A 19,961-nucleotide genomic window follows, 5' to 3' on the forward strand; every position below is an offset into this window, starting at 1 on the left:
CTGAGAATGTAGAAACTTTGGAGGCAGAAAAATAACAACCAAGGGACACAGATGTAAGCAGAACAGCATGTTCAGAATACGTGGCCATGCAAGATGAGAGCCCAGCCCACAATCTCTGCTTTTTTCCCTTTTATCTGAACGAATTTAGTCTATCAGCAAGATCCAACAGTTCATGATATGTTTCCACCCTAAAATGCTCCCCAAAATACTCTTCTTCTAAAAGGCAAGGGTAGTTTTAACAGATTGTGTTTGTGGATCTGCTTCCTAATGGGAAGGATGAGATCTTCGTATCAAGAGCTCTCCTGCTATTGCTTTATTCTCTCAGCATTACTGTACTTCTTAGCAGGCCTCTGAGCTCCTGACTAACAAAATGCATTATCTGTTGTACTACAGATTTATTTTTGCTGCAACGAACAGTGATGCTCTGTTATGACCAGCCCAGGCTAGCAGCGGTCAGAGTGTTTCTGTTAACTGAAAAGACACCAATCCTACTCTTCTGATGAATTATTAGCACACAGTCTACAGTGATCACCTCCTAGATCACAACATACCCCTGTGAAAGAGGCTCAGTCAGCAGCAATCCATCTCTCTTCCCAGCAGTACTTCTCCCAGGTTGCAGGTTTGAGGAAATAACCCCTAAAGTATGTGATACTGCCTCTTTTGGATCAGCTGGAATAAGCAATACTTAAGGTAGGGTAGTGCAAAGGTGGCTCAGCTTCAGGAAACACCTAGTTGAACCCAGCAGCCGCAGTGCGGTGGCAATGACCAAATGACAGCAACCTTACTAGGAAGTCAGTTCAACTAACACCACTGCAAACAGCAAAATAGCAGACAGCTACTCAGCATGGGAGGGAAAAGGAGGAGCAAATGAGACTCGGATGATGGTAATTAACATTTGCCTGGCAGAGAGGCGTGTGGTTGGCTCAGCAGTTGGAAGCTCTTTATCACAGATAAAATCCCAGCGTAGGGGTGGGACAGTCCCAGATAAGGCAACCTGTTTCTTGTGGTAGTGGGGAGGTATGCTGCTGTTCTGTGTTGATCTATATGCTGCAGTATTCATAGGTAAATAACGTGTTTGGTTTTCCTTTTCAGAAAATACATGCTTTGGGTTGTAGTTATGAGAAGTGTACCTTGGACCTCTAACATCTGTTTATTAGGAAAATAGCATCCTTAGTGCTGGGCTAGAAGCAAAATGAATATTCTTATAGTACATACTTGGGAAATTGTTTTTTAACATAAAAACAGATTTGGAATACTAGAATTTTGCTTGTTAAACCTATGATTCTTTTGGGATCTCCCCCACATATGTAAGACTAATTTTTAAATGTTGCTGTAATTACCTGCTTTTAATCTTCTCTTATGCGTCATTACAAATAATAAATTGATTAGAGCTTGATCCTACCTATTAAAATCACAGGGTTGCTTTTCCATAGGCTTTGATAAAAGATGAAAGAAGCCTTCCTCCTAATCTCTCAAAATATTTCGCAAAACTTCCCTCCTTGATTTCTGCTTATGAATAGTTAAAACAATGTATTGAAAGCTGCTGGGCAAAGCTCTGCTGTGCTGAATCTGTGGCAAGCTTCAGTAACACAAATATGATGTTGTCAGGCCATCACCGTAACTGGCACCTCTGCAGTCACTCAATAGGCTGAAAACAAAATCCTCATCTCTGGCATCTCAGGTACCAGCTTCTTCTTCAAACGATTCTTTCTTTGTAAGTCATTTCTTTGCCCCTAAAAACTCCCCTGATTATCTGTTACCTGTATTTGAAACAAACAAGACTATTTTTCATCTGTGTGACTTTTATCCTGTATTCAAAATGCTTGCTAATGTAAATCAAGAAATGGCACACTTCTTGGAGTTTGAATATAGTGTTATCCTGGGTGTGGTTTAATGAGAGGAGAGCTTCGGGGTTCAGTCCTGCTCCTGGTCGGCTGGACCAGCTCCCGGGGCAGGAGGTAGGAGCAACCTAGGCAGACCTCAGATGCACGCGGCCCTCATCAGCCTCCTGTCATTCTGCTAGACAGCTCTCTTAGTTGGTGTTCCACTACATGTATATCTTTTAACAAAATGTAGCTCCCTGCCTATTAGTAAGAAGGATTAAAAAAATAAATGTCTATGACTTCTCCTCGGGCCTCACCTCATTGCTCTGCCTTACTTTTATGGTTGGAATATCCCATCGTTTTCAGGATGGATTTACATCCTTGACGGCACACTTAAGCACATAGCTATATATCTCCAGTCATATGCCATGAAAGAAAGTGGTTTGGATGTAATATCAAGGGCGAATTCACCTGCTGTTACCTCTATACGAGCACATTATTTGCTGTTTCATATTTATAAAGCAACAGCATTTAGCAGGCACTGTTCGTCACTATTAACTAGCATAATTATTTATCGCATGCTCCAATGTGCGACTCGTTTTCAGCCATCACCTCTGGGAGGCAGTGGCACAAGAGTGAAGCCCCACTGTAGTGGGTGCCTGTGTTTGATGCTGCAGATGCAATGAACTGGGTGGGTGCAGGATGGGTCACCATGGCTGCTTCCTGCTCCTGCCTGCTGTTTTCCCTGTGGGCAGCTCTGTCCTTTATCAGCAGAAGCTGCTGTCCAAGAAATGTTTGTCCACCAAAACGTTCCTCCACTATTGATTTGGTTACAAAAGCTATTTGCATTTTTGATTGCTGCAAGGGCATGGAGTATCCGTGTCTGAGAGAGGAGACGGGTGAAGTATCCCATTTCAGAAGCTTCCTAACTGTGGTGGTTTCACTAGTCTTTATTTATTTTTAATCCCCCCACACTCCCATGGAAAAAAAATCTTTTTACCTGCCTTCTTGGTTTTTCCCATTCCTCATTTCTGAAATGGCAAGCTAGCTCATCTGTACTCAAAGTTAAATACAAGCGTAAACTCCACATCTCTTTTGACGTAGCACTAACAGAGTGAAGGTAAATTGAATTCAAAGTAGTGATCAGAAACCACTAAGAGTCTCTGAGCATTTTTAAGCTGTGTTTTCTTTTTTTGGAATAAAATCTACTCTTACAGAGTATGGCACTGTAATTGACTGATTCCCGAGCTAGAGTGACCATTAATTTCTATGCTTCTGGGAATGTAAAACTGAAGAAAGTGTTGTTTATTTGGATATTCATCACATGACTCGTTATTGTACATTAAACATTTTTATCTTTAAAATAATGGCTCAGCTATTATCAGCCACAAGATTCCCACTTCTCGGTGTAGTTCAAAGATTGGGACATAACTGAAGTTCTCCCAGGGTGACACTGAAGACTTAGAGGACTGTTTGCAGTGGGAAGTATTCCTGTTTGTCTGTGTTACACACACACACACACACACAAAAACAAAAAACAAACAAACAAACACATGCCTTTTAATTTCCAGACAGTATTCACCAGGCAGTGGAGACTAGTGGTGCAGTCCTTAATCACTCACACCAGAACTGATGGGAGTGGGTAAGGGTCCACAGAGGAGCCACGGATGACGGATATGGATATATAATGGATGTATATATAATGGATAGTCTCTATATTGCAGTTTTTTCTGTTGATGTTACTCGGAGCCTAATGCTGAATTCTTGGAGTGGCTGGGACAGGGAGTGAGGAGAGAAGGAAAGGAAGGAGTAGCTGCAACAACGTAAAGGTACTTTAATATTTTCTCCAAGCTAGCAGCCTCCTCTCCAAAAATAGGTTGTATAGACACCGTGAAGTCTGGTTTGCTGATAAATCAGGCCTGTCACAAACCAGATAGTGTTGGAGACAAACCATCCATCTGAGACAGTCCAGGGCCAAGCTGGGCATCAGCAGGGCCCCATGGAAATGCATGAGGTGGGACTGGTTAGGCCTGCCCTACTGCTCCTGCTGTGGCAGGTGAGAGGGAAAGGGGACTGAGCAAACAGATCAAAACCATGCTGGAGCCAAGCCCAGAGGAGAGGATGGAAGGAAACAGATGGAGTTGGAGGTTTTGTAGGATTTGGTTTGGATTAGGTGCTGCATCAGTGCATTGTAGAAACGTGTAGCAGAAGATGGTTTATTTGCTATTTTTGTTAATGTAATCTCTTCACAAGGTCAAAGGTATACATATAGATATTTAATCTATCACAGTATTAAAGTAGTTATTTGTAGTACTATGGCACGAGTGCCTGAAACAAACCCTGCTGGGCGCTGCTTACTCCCTGTCCACTCCAGCCAGGAGCTGCTAACCTGGGCAGGAGGCGGCCCTGATGCCCATCTCTTCCTTTTATATTCGTTCTCCTAAAACAGTTATGGGAAATTGCCATGCAAAAAGGCAGCTTAAAAAGCTGCAAAAAGGTTATTCTGCCTGCAGGCCAGGGCTAGTCCCTGTCTAAGGCTCAGTGTCTGTTGTGGCATGCAAAGCGTGTGTCACTGCTCAAGTATTTAGGCACACAGTGCTCTAGGAAAACTCACGAACAGCATGTGTGGTCTTCAGTGTGTCAAGAACAGGGCAATCCCCACAGAGTGGGGTCAAACACAGTAGCACTCAGAGCAAGCTATTTGAGTCAGGTAGATAAAATAAAAGGTTACTTTAATCAAGGGATTGCCAGAGACAAAATACTACTTCTGTGCTTTTGACATTCTCCTTTTGCAGCTAAAGAATATTGGCTGTCAGTTGTCTCTCCTTCACCTCTTTATATGATATATGGAATTAACCCCGGGTGAGTTTTCCCTTCCCTCTCCTCATCCCTCAGAGCAAGGGATGCTTAAAGACAGGTTTATGTGAAAGGACCACTGCAAAAGCAGTGTGCTAGGTCAACACAGCTGCCTCACTGTGGAGTGACTTCCCTACCAAAATGACTTCTCTCCTTCAGAAGCAAGATGCCTGAGGTAAGTCAGGCTGAAGTAATACCTAAGGCTCAGCATTGCCCAGATGGGAAGCTCGATGGGAGACATCCTGTAAGAGTTTCTGTCTCTTGTAAGCTAGATAGTAATCTTGGTTTGTACAACTTACTTTGTAAATTTTGCACCTTTTTGGCGGTGTGATGATATGTTGACTTTGGTGTGGGGAATTTTTTGTTGAGGTAAGTGAAGTTTGTGAAGATTGGGTGATGAATGTTGATGAATTTTAATAATTAAAAAGCAGTTTTGCTTTCCAACATCCAGAATGCTTTGTACATCTACAAGGAGCTGCAACTTTTGAGCAGAGGCCTTATACGAGTCGGAAGGTTTCCTGAGCCCAAGCAGTTATTGATGCCAGCTGGAGCTCTGGAGAAGCACTTCTCAGAGTTAGTCTGGCCAAATACAAATAAAAGTAACAGACCTGCCTCCTAGGCCCAGCTTTAAGGCAAAGCCCCCCAGAACACCAGCCTTTTTACCACTGGAGCACAGTTTGCTTCTCCCTAACACCAGGCTCAGCTCACAGCCCTTTGCCACTGAGTTTCTGCCATCAGTCCATGCCTCTGCTTGCTTTCTTACAGACTTCCTGGACCTGCAACTGCAGCAGCAAGCCAGGACCCCGAGGGCACCGACAGCTACATTACCCTGAACAGCCTCACCTGGGGCTCAGCCACACCTGCTGGCTCTAATTGAGATCAGCTCTGGGCATCTAGAACCTTCTCAGAGCTGTTGGGCTGATGCTTCACCACCTCTGTCTGCTGGATGGACCTCAGCCAAGCCAATGGTGTAAGTCTCTTTAATGCTTGTCAAAGGGCTTTGTTCTGGGGATAGAGCTGTTTTTTTTTCCTCCCTCCCTGCTCAGGTTTAGTGCACTTCAGCACAAAGCTTTTCTTTCTGCCTGGTGGTAACTCATCTGTCATAGCAATAAAACCTTGTGAAGAACAAGGACGTGAACCTGGTGGGGGAAATCTCCTCTTTCTGGTAACTCATCTGACTGCCTTGTAGGCGTTTAATAAGGTGCATCAGAAAATTGCATAAATTGGTTGCTAGTGAATTGTGAGCTGTTATCTTCTGGTAACATCTGGAATCCCATGGCAATGCACACTGCGTTAATATCCAGTTAACTGGGTAACCACATTGTTACCCTGTGTGGTATGTGGCAGGCAGCTCAGCTACGGCAGCGCAGGGTTTTAGTGATAGTCCGCTGATAAGCCCTAATTAGTCTCATTTCATTGAAAGAATGTGCTCTAACTTTAATTAAGGGAAATAGGACAGTCTGTGCAGTTTCCAGAGGTCCTTTTGTGACTATAGTGTATAAAGAGCAGAGAGTGGTGAGGTGTTTTTTTGTGTGCTGTGTGTGGGTGTTTGGCTTTTTTTTTTTAAGGGCGTGTGTATGTTGTAGCAGATTTCTCTACTCTGTCTTATTCTTCCCATCTGTAACAGAGAGACCCTGCTCCTAACTGAGAGTTAAGGTGAAGTCAAGTCATTCATTTACTTTGATAGATCTATGTGCATCATATATTATATTGAAACCAAATATACCCTTCTTTTAAGGGGGGAGGGAAATACACCCGCCCCTCAAAAAAACAGCAAAAAACATATGCTTGGTCTTCCAGAGGCTAAAGCTGGAGATTCGAAGTCTGGGGATCTGAAAGTACTAATCTGCAGTGCTTGGAGAAATGAATTAATGATAGGCATTTACAAAAGTAAAACTCATATCCTGATAACAACCCTGGAAATGAAGGACAAAGATGGCAAAAGAAGCAGTGCAACATGCTGAGGATAAGTTGTTTTTTTCATTGGGCTCTTGGGTGCTGAATTATTCCCTAATGCCAAGTCTGCTGTGGTTTTTCTTGATTACCATCCATAATTATGGACTACCTTACTGCATCCAGACATGCAACGCTGATGTTCTTCTCCAGTGTGTCTGGCAGGAGTCTGATTCCTGAGCATCAGAGGTCTGTGGCTGACCATAGTGGGCTGAGCACACGCAGAGTAGGGTTGAAATGCTGTAGTAATTAACTGTGGGTTAATCATAGTTACTGCAGCTCTGGTACGAGGTTCTCATGCAATGGCAAAATTCAAGGAAAATAAAAAGAAGCAGATTTAAGCTCATTTATTGGTAATGCAGTTTGGATAAGAAAGAGAATCTAATAAGCACAAACTCCCACTGCTCTCTCTTCTCTCACCACCTTCCAGAGCTGATTTGAAGACAAAGCTATTGGTGTAACAATAACTTCCTAGTTTACTTCTTAACACTGCAGTTCAGCTTCACTGTTTTCTGAGTTGTGCTTTTATGCCAATATGAAGACTCAAATGAAGTAGTTTGTTCGTAGCAATGAGAAAGAGGTACAGAAAGTAATGTGAAAAACATTCCCAAATTTTTCTTAGAGAAGCTGAAAATTTTCCAATGGAGATGCATTTCTTTTTCCTGGGGTAGTGGAGCACGGTCTGTGTGTGGCTGCTGTCCTGGCAAAAGCAGCAGGCAAAACCACAAAGTAAAGGTGGCACCCGAGCAAAGAAAGCAGGGGAAGAAGGTGGCCTCCCCTACGAGGCACACAGTTATGGACCCTGGAGCAGAATTAAAAACAAAGGCATTTGGAAGGCTAAGTCAAAGCGATTTTTTTTTCCTGTGCTTAATCGAAGAAATAAATGACCCTGCAGTCACACTGTATTTAGTGGGCAACATTTGTAAGGTGTCTGAGTGGCTCGAGACAGTGCTGTAGTTACTGCATTAATGAACGTTGTGAAAACTGGGTTCAGCTAAAAGTAAACTAAATGCGAATCTTCGCTTACAAGTGCTTCATACAGACGTGAATATAAATGGGGACAGAACTCTCTGCAGAGGTCACATGAACTAATAGGAATAGTGCTGTCAGGAAAAAAATAATTGTGATATCTGACAACTGACTAATGTAAAGTAACATCTGCTAAGTGAAGAGTTATGACCTTGCTGGTGCCAGCCAGCCACACAACTGGAGAATTAATTCTGCAAGTTGTTGTGCCAACGGTGGGACTGGTGTCTGGAAACATTAAAACAAAGAGCACAAATCTGCTCCGACAGCGTGAGTGGAGTCATCATGAAACATGAATAAGGCTGTGCTGGCCCTGTACACGCACCAAAATGCATCATTAAGGAATGTTTTTGTTTGCCAGTGCCACTGCTGATGGCAAGCTTTGTTCCACACCTTGGACAGGAACAGCAAACCCGGGGTGTGTTAGGCTCTATGTAAAACACTGTCTACCACACACTGATTGCTTTTGCATAGCAGTGAGCAATGCACGAGATTAGCTGGGTATCAGAGCAACGTCACGTGTTACCAGTAGCACTGGGAGACACAAGGCTTAAAGCAACCTCATGTGTCACTGGGGAAGCGTGTTATTTCAGATGTGCAGGTCTCCTCCTCCTGCAGGAGGACACAATGAGCATGAGCCCAATCTGTTGCACCTGGAGACCCTCTTTATATGGGCATGCCTTTGAGCAGCTGCTCTTGTGCTTTGCTTCAGTGTGGAGTCAGTCACCACACGTTTGCCCAAATATTGCTTGTCATTATGTACGTCTGTCCATATAATGAGTGCCTTTTGAGTGTTAATAATTCACTCCACACCACACTCTTTCTAAGGAGTACAGTGCTGCAAATTTTCCTGCCGGTTTCTTGGCAGTAGAAGAAATAGGCTGTACACAAGGTAATTTAAAATACTGAGCTTTTGGAAACCATCAGTGTTTGCAGCCCTGTTACTGGCCAAAACTGAAGGTTTGTGGCTGTTAATATTGCTGTAATAAACATGAAGCAGACAGCAGACCAAGAGAGACTTTACACAGGGAGATAGGGAGAAGTGAAAGCAAGTGCTTTCTGCAGCTCTTGTTCCAATTAGATAATTGACAAACCAAAAGCAGAGGAAAAAAATCACCCAGGCTCTCTGAAGTCAATGTGCAAATACTTTTGTGGCTGAGGATGCACCTCAGTGACCACTTGGTGTGAGCATGGTGCTTTAGCTGAGCACAGGCATAGATTGGTGCTGTGGAAATGCACAAGACAGCAGCAGTGTAGCTGCTCAGTGGGTGGACATCTGCTGTTAGGCTTTTGGCGCAGTAATTAGCAACCCAGGTTTTCCGAAGTGCTGAGTGCCTACTGGCTTCTGTCATCGTTAGGTGTTCAACGCTTTGAAAGTGTTTTTCAGCCTAGCCCTGCATCTGGAAATCCAAGTGTTGGCAGCAGTCTGCTGAACACTCCCCTTGGGGGCTGATCCCATGATCCCAGTATTGCTGTAAGAGCTGGAGGTAGGGATGGCGTGCTGGGGTGCAGGTATCTGCACACAAGTGGGCTTTAATATGAGGACTTAACATGCTGCTCTGCCATGTGACTCTCATCATTCAAGAAGACTGCTTCAAAAGGCTTTAGCTACTTCTCTGCATGTCCTGTCCTGCTCCTCACAAGAAGCTTTCAGCTGTGGTGCTCTGGCTCCTATAGTGGAGAGAGCTGGATAAACCATGAGGTTGGCAGGCGCAGATGCTACAGCATGAACGTCCAGGGAATGTACTGATAAAAACTCAGCGCCGTTCATTCTTTGACAGATGCTTTTTGAGAAAGTCTGGTATCAAAGATAACAGCAACTCTTTAGCAGAAAAGAACAAGGAACCAGTAGCTGATTTGACAGTTTGGGGGCATTTGTTGGTGTTTATGTTTCAGACAGAAAACTCAAATATGGTGAACTTCTTAACAGAAGAGGAAGCCAATAAAAGGGAAAGTAGAGGCTGGTAACTCAATACAGAATATTTTTCCTACCGTTTGATCAGTTAGATCTCTGTTGTTAAAGCTGCTGAATATTTCTTGTTAGAATTCTCTAATTGGACCTGCTTATAAGCCAAGCTTGAAGTATTTGGGGTGAAATTTGCTGTGTGGAGCTCTATCCTGAGTTAAAAATTAGAGCAAAATTTATTCTGTTGTTTGAAACCATTTTTTTTACTTTTTTTTTTTTTTTTTTTTGCATTACACAGAATAAAGAGCTCTGAAGGTTTACAGGCATTCTCTTGCTGGGGGGCTGGGGGGCCTCTCAGTGTTGTGTTTTTTTGAGATAGCTAAGTTGAAAGCTAATGGTGTCCTTGAACACTTCAAAATCTGTTGATGGCAAAAGTTATGACTGAGAAGGTATCAGTCCAGCTTAGCTTTTCCTCTGTGTATAGAGTTAAAGCTATAATGAATTGTAATGCAATTATGAAAGGTATGGCTCCTGGATACCTGATTGTGACACTGTTAATCAAACTGGAGGTGGAAGGCACTCAACTGTGAGCCAGGGCAATTTATTACACAAGGCAGAGATGGAATTAGCTATTCTTCTGGTGCCTCTGGTGGTTATATCTCCTCTAGTGAATGATGAAGAATGGAATTGTTAATGTGAAGTCACAGATTTTTGAAACAGAAGTTGTGGATTTTCTTGCACCTCAGTGGCAACTTGTGAAACTGCAGATTTATTTCTAAATTCTTACTGATATTTAATATTCCCTAATATCTTGTTATTTTTCTCCCAATAATTTGGACAGTGAAGTAAATGTGTTGCTTGCAGTCCTGTCCGAGACTTATATTAAGATAGTGGAGGCAGTTACGTATTTCAGCATAATACAGAATTATAAGTGTTTCAGATCTTAAAACTGGAATTCAGTTAAGAGTTCTGTTCTTCTAGCCCAGGCACTGCAGGATCTCATTGGTTTTGTGGAGAGATGACTAAAGGTAGGGAAAGCAATTATGAAATACATAAAATTCCAAGTGAATTGGATCTCAGTTCTTTGGGCTTCTTAATGAACCACAACCTTAATGAATAGCATTAATAGATCTTGCAAATGAAAGAAGCAAACAGCACACTTTTAACTTTATCACATCTCAGACTAGTATTGGACATAAATACTTTTATTTGTTAGCTACATATGCAATGAATGGCACCTTTTGTTCTGCCGGTGATCATCTTTTATGCTGTAGTACCAAAACTACTGCATGTTTCCCCCCCCCCAAAAAAAATGGTGAGTAAAGAAACTACAACATCAAAAATTTTTCACTGAAGATGATCTCAAGCAGAAATCTTAACAGTTATGCATCAGTGTTTTCACATCTATTGCACAATGAAGCATAGTATTTCCAGTATCTCAGACAACCCTGAACTTGGAGCTACCCCTGTCGCTTTGCACCAGTTCATTGCTCTCCTAACCCCATGGTCCCTCTAGCATCCTTCACAGCTGTAGTAAATTCTTATGTTGAAATAATCCATCATGAAACACCCAGGGTGTTATTCAGATGGAGACCAGTGCAATGGAGCATTAGGAAAAGTATGGCATTGTAAAGTCAAACATGAAAGGCTAAATAATGTCAGCCTCAGTCTAAAGTGGGTGGGAATGGAGGTTAAGAAATGTAACTAAACTTGATTAGAAGGAAAGACAAAGTAACAAGTATTAACCTCAGAGTTTAAATTTTTGGTAAAGTTATAAATAGGTAAAAGCGAGGTCCATTTTTATGAATTATCGGACACCTTTGATAGGAAGTACTTGTACCTGAGCTACTTATAACTGAATTTCAGTGAATTATTTTATGCGGTAGCTCATGAAATATTCACATTGACTGACACAGGAGCTTGTTCTGATGTATTGGTTAATGGCTGAAAGACTCAGCGAAGGATGACAAATGTCAGATCTGAGCTGAGCTAAAACATCTCTAGAGAGATGCTGTGGAAAAGGGTAATATCTCTTGTTCTTTTTAACACCTTTCCTAGCAAACGAGATGAGAAAAAGTGGGGTGAAACTGCCTGGAGATCTTACAGTGCATCTACTGCTACAAATGGAAAAGTTCATCCTGAAGGAGGGAAGGAGTGGCAGAAGATAAGATCAGCTTCACACACTCTGTGGAGGAGGTGGGTGGAAACAAAAGAAAGGAGTAAGACCTGCAGAAAACAGTAGGTGCAGATTTACAGGTCTTATTATTGGGCAGAAGGGAGCGGGAGATGCTGAGAAGCAAATCTGGTTCTTTTTCATAAATATAAAACCCATGTAAATCAAATAAAAATGCCTTGCGGCAGACAAAAAAAGTGGGAGGGAACAGAGGACTGTTTCAATGGTGGCTTCCTGCACGGATCACAAATTGTCCCAAGTCCCTCTATGTGCAGCAGTCTCCCTGCAAACAACAACAATTTCTGACTATTTAATTACCAGGGAAATACTGACAGGCTGGAGGATATTCTGGGAAGAGGAATAATTACTTTGAGAGTGTTTGGGGGGGGGGGGGGGATGATCCAAGTTGAAGGCCTGGAGGAGAAGGGAGGGAGACAGATGCCAAATCCCAGATCAGCCACCAGATCTGGCTCCGTTCTGGATAGGAACATCCTCCTTAAATACCATCAGTATTTTCTTCATTGCATGATAGTGTCAAATTACTTGCAGCTTTTCAGTATCTTCCTACTTGCTTTTCTGTCATCACTGCATGTGTTTGAAAGTGTCTCGAAGATGAAGTTATTTCCTGGAGGATTTCTTGTATGTTTTTCCCCCAGCAGTTCATCATTCTTATCTGCTGTATTGTCAGGAGGCAGCTTTTTTATTGTTGATTTGTTTTGTTTTTCATTTTTTTCTGCAGGTTTTATTAACTAGCTCCTGCCAAAGTTGTGACATTTTACTTTTCTAGAAGCTTGACTTTGTTTCTTTTCTTATTATCATCCAGATACTTTTTTTTTTTTCTGTAGAATTTATTTCTGAATTCCTCTCTCAATCTTCACTTGACAGAAAGGATGCAATAGCACTTATTACTCCATTTTAAGTCCCCTCTTCTGTATTGAAAGAAAGAAGAATATACTAATCTCTCTCCACTGCTAGGTAATAAAGGAAGCAAATCCCAGACATGAGTTTGTTTGAAATATGTCTTCTTGTAATGACACGTCCATCCAGATGCCGTTCATCAAAATGGAGACATCCATCACATGAGAGGCATGTCAAGCCAGGCATAAGGTTCTTGCATTTCAAGTGAATGTGTGAATTTCCCACCCGTGTTATGGGGTCACTGCATATTTTTCCTCGAGAGGACACAGATCAGATTATTCGTCTTCTCTACAGACATCCATTTCATATGTGCAAATTGTTATTGGTTGCCCCTTAGTGCTCTGAACATCCAACGCTCATGTATCATGTCCCAGTCTGATGCTTATCTCAGTTACAAATGGGAGGATACTGCTGGCTCCCATTGAACTTATCAGCCCTGTTATTACTATCAATCTTTTTCTGCAAAACTGTCAGCTACCTAATTGCTCCTCATCTCACATTTGGGCAGATGACTATTACAAACTAAATGTAGGATCTCTGTTTGCCTTTCTTTTTACACTTTTTTTTTCAGTCCATCCCTGCAACTTTGTTCTAAATTTTGTCCTTAATAGGCCTAGAAAAATATGTTCAGATTTACGTTCCAAATGAGAACTTTGAGGAGAATCACCACCACAGGAAAATCCAGTAGTCATTGTTAACGGGAAATGGAGGGCCCAAAAAAAGGAGCTAAGAAACACACAGAAAAACCTAATTAACCAGAGAGCGTGCTTGAAGAACTGACATTTCTAACTAGTTATTTAAATAAAATTAAAAAACAAGAGGCAGTATTGCTGCTAATAACAAGATGCATCATTCTAGGGGATGAAAAAAACCAACCATCCTTCAGTCATCTGCATTTTAGATAGCTGTCTGAAGTTAAGGAAACAGAAATAAAGGCCTAGTTGATAAAGGAACGTGTACTTGGAACAAATCAAGTTATGTGTGAAAAGACTGGGGAGGAATGATGTTTCTGAGAAACCTACGTGTATTGGCTTTGTTAATGAAGTTTGGAGTCATGGTAACACCTTTGTGCTTCATGAGAGTCTGATTGCAATGGCTTTTCTAATTACAATATGTTCAACCATTTCAGCAAGCAGACAATGGAGTAGAAATGCAACTCTGTGTGTTGATTTAAAGCAGTGGAGATCTGAATTATGCTATTGTAGGAGGGCCAACTCTTGGACTTCGTAGCAAAGAGTTTGCTTCTAAAAGAAAAGAATATATAGGCAAAAATACTGATTTTTTTACAACAAAAATAAATGTAGATGACATAAGTTATCATGTATATTGGACCATTGCTATTGGTGCAATTTCACTGCACAAAGTTAGTATGTCATAGAATATTTCTATCTATATATTCGTTTTTTCAAAATCAGTGGTGCAATCAGTGTCCTTTTTCTTTAACTTGAAAAAGATGGGGAAAAAATTCTGACTTCTGAAATCATCATATAAGGTCCCCACTGATAGCTGCAGGAGAAAAGGAAACACTAAATGAGGTGTTTACTAGCTTACAATTCCTAATTTTTGGTACCAAAGGCTATTTATTGTTGACAGTGTTATTTGTTTTCAGAAGGTTTAATTTGTTGTGATTTGGGGTTTGTTTGTTCTTGGAAAGGAATCATTGTATTAGTTTAGTAATTGGTAGAAGAGCTGCCTGAGGCTGCCCTCGTGGTATGCCCTCAAAGGCAAGCTCTGGATCTATTCTCTGTAGCACCTTTTGTTTTTCTGTCCTTTCCTGATTTGTGAGGGTATGAGCAGCCTTGGAAAACACAGTTCCAGGAAAAAAATCAAATAACAAAACCTCACTTCCATTCCACCTGAGGCAGCAAAGCACTAAAAGGTTGCTACTTAAAAAATAGTGGTATCAGTAGGGAGATGCTTGTGATACCAAACAGACACTGCCAAAAAGGGAAGACTTAAATGCAAGTATAGTTTTCTTTTAACTTGTGCCTAAATCCAGGGAACTCAGTGGTAGCCAAAAAGCTGATCAAATGTGAACAGAATCCAATACCTGCTGGGGCTATTTACCAGCTAGGGGCAGGCAGGCTCATGTGCTTATTGTCCTGGAGTTGATGAGGACTAAAAAGCAGAAGTCATCTGGGATTCATCTTCAGCATTGCAAATCCCTCCAAATATTGAAGAGCTGCTTTTTCTCCTTGCCACTGAGCCACTTCTCTCCCTTTTGTAAGGTATGTGGAAAGATGTGAGCACACCTGCTATCTGATGAGGGTCAGCCCTTGTAAGTTCAAAGGGAATAATAAGCAACAGGTGAACTGATAAACAAATGCAGCATAGACTAGTGATAAAAGACACAGTAACTAAGACTAAAGCTGTTTATTCAAAGTTGGTGGGCACTAAAACTACAGGCATAGCCTCAAAGAAGTTTAACCTAGACATTGTAACTGATAAGAAGAGGGAAGTATGATGAATACATGGTTTTGAGATAGTCAAAGGGCAGCTGTGGAAGTATGCTTTTTTTTTTTTTTAATAATCTTTGTGACCCAGAGACACTTAAATCTGAATATGTTACTGTAAACAATGCTAGCCATAAAAGGGTGTTTGTGATCAAAGATGCCTTGTAGATGGTTGTGCCATCAGTAACACTGTGTATTTGCAGGAATTACTATGTATTTGCATGCAGAGTGACTCTGGCTTGATTTGATTGAGTCCTGCTTCAGGAGCAGCTAATAAATCAAGAGTAAGGAAAATACAATCTGCTGGTGTGGGCGTGCTGCTCATTTCAAGTGCATCAGGCTCTGGTCTAAGCAGAGGGGGAACAGAAAAAGACTGCAATTACGTGAAACATCATGCTGTTCTGTGCACACTGGACAGGGCACGGTGGAGGGAATAACGAAATTCAGCAATTGTTACAAGGGATTGAATGCAGAACAATCCTGCTTTTCGCAAGGGCAGGGGATAGCCTGAGGGACGGGTTGCTCCCAAATGACAGTAGGATGTAACTGCACCCGATTCACCTCTTCCTGCCTTACACAGCCCTCCAACACTGTATTCACCATGATTTGGACGCCAACATGCACAAAACAGTTTGGTCTCATGCTATAAAGCATGACTGGCAGTGGCTTTCAGTACAACCCTCTACTTTGGATACTTGGAGCAGGAAAATCAAAAAACTACATCTCATGGCACTTGCAGGCCTTTTTTCTGCAGGCTTAACCAAAAGGGCACCAGCTCTTCCACAAAGCATAGGGGAACAGCTGCAAAATAGGAAAGATTCCACATATTGGTGTATAAATTTATATTATTCTTCTGCATGTAAAATAATATACTCTTTTATATGAGTAGAATGTTTCCCTTTATCTTTACAGAAAATCATCCCACCAAAGTTTGGCGCTCTTTGGTTTTACCTCATTCTCTGGTAGAGAGCAGGAAACCTTGCTCCTGTTAAAAGCAGAGAGAGATTTTGCACACACAGGCTTTCCTTTTCCCAATTTTCAGTCTTAAGAACTGCTGTGCTGGAATCACTTCTAGTGTCAATAGAGCTGCTCTATGCTAGCACTACTTTCACTTTAGCCTTAGGTAATTCTAACAGAAAACAAGCCTACAGCTCAAAAAGTGCACGGCGGGGTGTATTTACCCACAATTTAAACGAAAAACAGGAAGGGGAGCCTGCAATTTTTCCTGCTGAAGAGCTGGACAGAGCAGGGTCAGGCTGGCAGCTGTTGCCCACGCAGTGGTGACCCAAAACATTGAGCGGGAACCAAGCAGGAACACGGCTTTGTGCAATGTTCACACAGATGACTTCTTCCAGGAACTGGGGGTACCGGCGGCTACACTGTTATTGCTAAACACAGTCCCTGTTTTGTTCCTTTATTTTATTCCTTCTGTGGTAAAATATAATTGCATTCTGCCAAACCCAGGAGAGCAAACTGGGACAGTACATATGAAATCTCCGTGTATGTTCGGGCCCATTTTTGCCATCCTGGAGCTAGGCACATTTACATTTTATGACATTACCTTGGAGCTATCTGGACGCAAATTGACAGTTAAGCATAGCTGTGGGCAACTGACTTTTGGTGCACAACTGCAGTAAATAATTTAGAGTAATTTCTTTTGCTATTCTGTTATGTCAGGTTTTTAACATTTGTAAGCCATTTAAAATGAAAAGACATACTGGGGAGTTTGTTATAAACATGCCTCAAGATGCCATTTAGAATAATTGTGATGCTCCAGCCCTGCACAAACCTTTCACAGGGAGGAGATAAATATACTTTATTGAAACAGGAAACATCCACAGTGAAGGCCAACATTTATGTGACTGCAGGAAACAGCATTAAAATCACTTCTTTCAAAATTCAATGCTTTTGGTGAATACACAGCCTCCACTCCAATAAAATTTTGCCTGAAGTGCTGGATGCCGAACTCAAACCACTCAAGGAAAAAAAGTCCAATCTATCAATTATATATGAAAATTGGAGTTCATTACTTAGTGACTCAGTAGTTCAATAATATTTCTGTAGGAGAATGCTTGGTCCCTGCTTGAAGATCAGGAAGTGACTGGGAAATAAGTGCTCTCTGAGTTCATGGGACATGCTTCTTTTTATAAACAAACTTACTATACTGGAAAACAGTGTGTGTCTATCCTGAAGGGTGTAACTGGCTATGGTGTATGGTGGAACCTGGCTTCCTTACAGGTTTTGATTCTGGCATTTCCCCTTCATAGCACTCAGAAATCTGAAATCCACTCTCAGAACTGCAAGACATTTATGTGAGAAACACTGTGGAAGAACATTTCAGCTACTAATCTTTAATTGTTGCTGGAATTTCATCTAGATAAAAGCCAAGGAAAAATTGTATTCCAGTTTTGTTTTTGCAAAACCTTTTAATAGTGCCAGTGGAGATGGATCACAGACGATGTCACTACTACTCCCACTAATATCTATTCTGTGATTTATATTCATCTTGTGTAAAATTGATCTGAAGTCTTGGTGCTTTCCTAGTTTCCAGACAGAATGAAAAAACGCTTTGCAATGGTAGAAGGAATCAGATTACGGAGTGGAGCAGTTCAGTTCAAACCAATCCCAGTTAGTTTGGGAAATTTCAACAAGGCTGTTTAATGAATTACATGGGACATTGTAAGGAAGAGTGTGCAACAGTGCCTGATTCTTAATAATTCATGAATTTACAGTAAAACAAACAAAAAAGCGAATAAATGGTGTTCTCTCCAAAGATTGTAGCCATACTTCTATATAAATTATTTTATGGCATGAATTCATTTTTTACATAAAATGGCTTGTACCTGCAAAACCAGTAGTAACATTGAGAGTGAAAAGGAACAGAATTCAGCAAATGGGGTTATGGGTTGTGGGTCAGGGAATTGTGGAAATTTACAGCATTGCTGTGGGGGTGACAGTAGCAAGGAAGGCTGCGAATAAAAGCAGCAAGTCCAGCCCTGAGCTAGAAAGAGATTGAGTTTCTGAAAGCAAATGATAGGATCAAAACAAATTGTGCCATCCTAGAGCAGAGAGCGCACGGATGAGGTGTTGGGGATATGCTAAAAATACGTTATGCGAAAAGGATAAATTGGTACAGACACCTCAAGACAACTGGGAATATGTAACTTGGGAGCAGTCTGTTCAGATGCACAGCAGGAGCTGGAAGATGAGGGAAAGGCAGATAACAAGTGACATGAAGCGCTCCCCTCCCACTCCCAAGGACAGCGGGTACGACAGCGACAGCTGGGACCTGGCGTCAGCAGGAGGAGCAGCACTGGTGTCTGCAAACCCCAGCCCAGCCAGATCCTTCCACAGGTAGCCACGGCCGAGGACTACAACAGGAGAAGACCTGAGAGCTCCCCAAACAGCAGGGGGAATTTGTGGCGCCATCGAGAAAATGGAATTTAATCCAGAAATACACAATGCTTGGAGTCCTGTCTTTCAGCTGACACTGGGGACCTCTCTGTCCCTAACACAGCTCCTTTAAATCACACAGAAGGTTGCACAGTAGCAACCATGTCCTCTATTTGTATTAGGGGATTGCAAAATAACAAGGTTTGTAGGATCTGGCAGTGAACCCAGAGTAATTCTGCATGGCTGTGGTGGAGAATTTGTCTCTAGTGATTAGGAAATGTTTCTCTGAATGCTGATACGATGAATTTGGAGTAAATTATAACCAGTTTCCTTTTGTCAGGTGCTGGACTCTGATCGATTCCAGCATAGATCAGGGTGCAGTTCTTTCATGTGGGCTGTTCATAGCACAGACTTTGCTCCTTGAAAAACACATTGTCAGCGCGGGAGGCCATTGACTAATGCTGCAGTGAAGGCCAAGTGACATTTTTCATGCTTTGGAAAGCGAAGGCCATGGCGTTAGGAGCATTACTTCATGTGATGGCGCCTCCAAGTTCAGCACGTCTGCTGGGGAGAGCGTTGGTGGTGGTGAGGGCAGGCAGGGCAGTGAGGCTCCTCTGAAACAGGACCTCCCCTTGCCAGACACCTCTGCATTGCTCCCCTGCTTCCCTAGTATGCTCTGTGTCATGTATTTAATTCAACCTGCAGGATCTTGACATTTTTGCCTTTTTTTCTCTGCCACCCCCAGAGGACTGAAGATCATGGCCTAGCTCTAGCTCAGAACCAGTGCTCGTGCCTCTCGCATTAATTCAAGAGGCAACCGGTCCCTCAGCAGCTGCAAAACGCTTTAAATTGACCCGAGGATTTATTTGCATAATGATTTGGTCCATTTTGTGCTGAAATCAGTAGCAGCCTTCTTAGAAGATAATAGCTTTTTGAGCCTCTCTCTGTACCTTATTAACTTGATATAGGCAGGCAGCAGACAATGTTCTGTGTTTGTGTTTGTAGTCTCAAGCCGGATGATTTGTTATGACACAAAAAGTTTCTGTTTTAACATATTGGGCATTTTTTACATTCTGGAAGATTTACGATTAGCAAGTATTCACAGAGCGACGTGCATTTAAGTCTAATCAGGGAAACAAGTAATTATTTTTCTCAACGCTAGAGCAGCGATATGAGTGTGTTTTCACAGTGTGACAGGCACCTTGATAAACCCAATTAGAGAAATACTTGTGTTCTGATAGTCTGCATTTACTCACATCTCTGACCCTGTAGGGAAGAGATTTTTTCTCTTTTTTTTTCTTCTTTTCTTAAAGAAACAGAATTTTGTTTTTTACTTTTGCCCCCCCTCTCTCTGGAGGACCCCAAAAAGGAAAGAAAACTGTGATGTTTTTCACTGCTGAGAGGATTTTTCCTGATCCTGACTGAGTTCATTTTGGAAGCGTGATCCAACTGACAGCTGC

The 19,961-nt window shown here is 41.9% G+C and overlaps 1 protein-coding gene across 1 annotated transcript in view; it reads left to right on the plus strand.

Moving 5' to 3' along the window:
- Positions 1-396: 396 nt before the first annotated feature.
- Positions 397-19,961, plus strand: part of BFSP1 (beaded filament structural protein 1) — a 46,810-nt gene continuing 27,245 nt past the window's right edge. The window contains exons 1-3 of the mRNA XM_040553140.1: positions 397-1,062; positions 5,445-5,649; positions 11,623-11,760. The gene's annotated coding sequence lies outside the window, so the exon portion shown is untranslated. The remainder of the gene's footprint in view (positions 1,063-5,444; positions 5,650-11,622; positions 11,761-19,961) is intronic.

The sequence above is a fragment of the Cygnus olor genome, chromosome 3 (genome assembly GCF_009769625.2).
Source record: "Cygnus olor isolate bCygOlo1 chromosome 3, bCygOlo1.pri.v2, whole genome shotgun sequence".
In the NCBI taxonomy this organism is placed as follows: Eukaryota; Metazoa; Chordata; class Aves; order Anseriformes; family Anatidae; genus Cygnus; species Cygnus olor.